This window comes from Carassius auratus, unplaced genomic scaffold (genome assembly GCF_003368295.1).
Source record: "Carassius auratus strain Wakin unplaced genomic scaffold, ASM336829v1 scaf_tig00216386, whole genome shotgun sequence".
NCBI lineage: Eukaryota > Metazoa > Chordata > Actinopteri > Cypriniformes > Cyprinidae > Carassius > Carassius auratus.
This window is the reverse complement of record NW_020528543.1, coordinates 1-2,500: the sequence shown is the minus strand read 5'-3', so window position 1 is coordinate 2,500 and position 2,500 is coordinate 1. Positions and strand designations below refer to the sequence as shown.

The 2,500-nt window shown below is 47.7% G+C and overlaps 3 non-coding genes across 3 annotated transcripts; all 3 read right to left on the bottom strand.

Annotated features, from left to right (window-relative positions):
• Window positions 1–1,129: 1,129 nt before the first annotated feature.
• trnar-ccu (transfer RNA arginine (anticodon CCU)) lies at window positions 1,130–1,202 on the bottom strand. The gene has a single exon. It is a non-coding gene; the product is annotated as a tRNA-Arg (tRNA).
• A 450-nt stretch (window positions 1,203–1,652) lies between these two features.
• On the bottom strand, window positions 1,653–1,725 carry trnak-cuu (transfer RNA lysine (anticodon CUU)). The gene has a single exon. It is a non-coding gene; the product is annotated as a tRNA-Lys (tRNA).
• Window positions 1,726–2,165: 440 nt separating this feature from the next.
• On the bottom strand, window positions 2,166–2,238 carry trnak-cuu (transfer RNA lysine (anticodon CUU)). Its single transcript has one exon. It is a non-coding gene; the product is annotated as a tRNA-Lys (tRNA).
• Between the last annotated feature and the right edge of the window lie 262 nt (window positions 2,239–2,500).

Sequence of the window (2,500 nt, the reverse complement as noted above, 5' to 3'; positions counted from 1 at the left end):
AATCAACCTTGACCGGACTCGAAACCACAATCTCTGGCTTAGGAGGCCAGTGCCTCAGGGCTGTATAGATGTTAACTTTTGTGCGTATTGTAAAGGGCTCCTGAATAAGATTGAGATTTAAATGCCTTAGCAGAGGATGGTTTCGATCCATCGACCTCTGGGTTATGGGCCCAGCACGCTTCCGCTGCGCCACTCTGCTGTAATCACCTTGACCGGACTTGAAACCACAATCTCTGGCTTTGGAGGCCAGTGCCTCAGGAGTGTCTAGAAGTTAACTCTTTTTGTATATTGTAAAGGCCTCCTGAATAAGATTGAGATTTACAATGCCTTAGCAGAGGATGGTTTCGATCCATCGACCTCTGGGTTATGGGCCCAGCACGCTTCCGCTGCGCCACTCTGCTGTAATCAACCTTGACCGGACTTGAAACCACAATCTCTGGCTTAGGAGACCAGTGCCTCAGGAGTGTCTAGAAGTTAACTCTTTGTGTGTATTGTAAAGGCATCCTGAGTTTCAAAAAGGCTTAGCAGAGGATCGTTTCGATCCTTCAACCTCTGGGTTACACACGCTTCCGCTGCTCCACTCTGCTGTATTCACCCCAGATGGGACTCAATCCCACAATCCCTGGCTTAAGAGGCCAGTGCCTATCCATTAGGCCACTGGGGCTTGAAAACAGATGCTAACTTGCCCTTTTATATCTCAATCTTATTCAGGAGGCCTTTACAATGCACACAAAGAGTCTTCTAGATGACTGAATATTATTAGAGGTCAAATTGGCCTCAGCTTTTCACGACCAGCTTGTGGCTTTTGTTCCTTTTTAGGGACTCAAGAGTGTTTAGAAGTTAAAAGGTCATAGCAGAGGATGGTTTCGATCCATCGACCTCTGGGTTATGGGCCCAGCACGCTTCCGCTGCGCCACTCTGCTGTAGTGCACCTTGACCGGACTCGAAACCACAATCTCTGGCTTAGGAGGCCAGTGCCTCAGGGGTGTATAGATGTTAACTTTTTGTGCGTATTGTAAAGGCTCCTGAATAAGATTGAGATTAAAAATGCCTTAGCAGAGGATGGTTTCGATCCATCGACCTCTGGGTTATGGGCCAGCACGCTTCCGCTGCGCCACTCTGCTGTATTCACCCCAGATGGGACTCGAACCCACAATCCCTGGCTTAGGAGGCCAGTGCCTTATCCATTAGGCCACTGGGGCTTGAAAACAGATGCTAACTTGCCCTTTTATATCTCAATCTTATTCAGGAGGCCTTTACAATGCACACAAAGAGTCTTCTAGATGACTGAATATTATGAGAGGTCAAATTGGCCTCAGCTTTTCACGACCAGCTTGTTGCTTTTGACATTTTTAGGGTCTCAGGAGTGTTTAGAAGTTAAAAGGTCATAGCAGAGGATGGTTTCGATCCATCGACCTCTGGGTTATGGGCCCAGCACGCTTCCGCTGCGCCACTCTGCTGTAGTGCACCTTGACCGGACTCGAAACCACAATCTCTGGCTTAGGAGGCCAGTGCCTCAGGAGTGTCTAGAAGTTAACTCTTTGTGTGTATTGTAAAGGCATCCTGAGTTTCAAAAAGGCTTAGCAGAGAATCGTTTCGATCCTTCAACCTCTGGGTTAACACACGCTTCCGCTGCTCCACTCTGCTGTATTCACCCCAGATGGGACTCAATCCCACAATCCCTGGCTTAAGAGGCCAGTGCCTTATCCATTAGGCCACTGGGGCTTGAAAACAGATGCTAACTTGCCCTTTTATATCTCAATCTTATTCAGGAGGCCTTTACAATGCACACAAAGAGTCTTCTAGATGACTGAATATTATTAGAGGTCAAATTGGCCTCAGCTTTTCACGACCAGCTTTGTGCTTTTGTTCCTTTTTAGGGACTCAAGAGTGTTTAGAAGTTAAAAGGTCATAGCAGAGGATGGTTTCGATCCATCGACCTCTGGGTTATGGGCCCAGCACGCTTCCGCTGCGCCACTCTGCTGTAGTGCACCTTGACCGGACTCGAAACCACAATCTCTGGCTTAGGAGGCCAGTGCCTCAGGATGTATAGATGTTAACTCTTTGTGTGTATTGTAAAGGCATCCTGAGTTTCAAAAAGGCCTTAGCAGAGGATGGTTTCGATCCATCAACCTCTGGGTTAAACACGCTTCCGCTGCTCCACTCACCCCAGATGGGACTCAATCCCACAATCCCTGGCTTAAGAGGCCAGTGCCTTATCCATTAGGCCACTGGGGCTTGAAAACAGATGCTAACTTGCCCTTTTACATCTCAATCTTATTCAGGAGGCCTTTACAATGCACACAAAGAGTCTTCTAGATGACTGAATATTATTAGAGGTCAATTGGCCTCAGCTTTTCACGACCAGCTTTGGGCTTTGTTCCTTTTTAGGGACTCAAGAGTGTTTAGAAGTTAAAAGGTCATAGCAGAGGATGGTTTCGATCCATCGACCCTGGGTTTATGGGCCCAGCACGCTTCTGCTGCGCCACTCTGCTGTAGT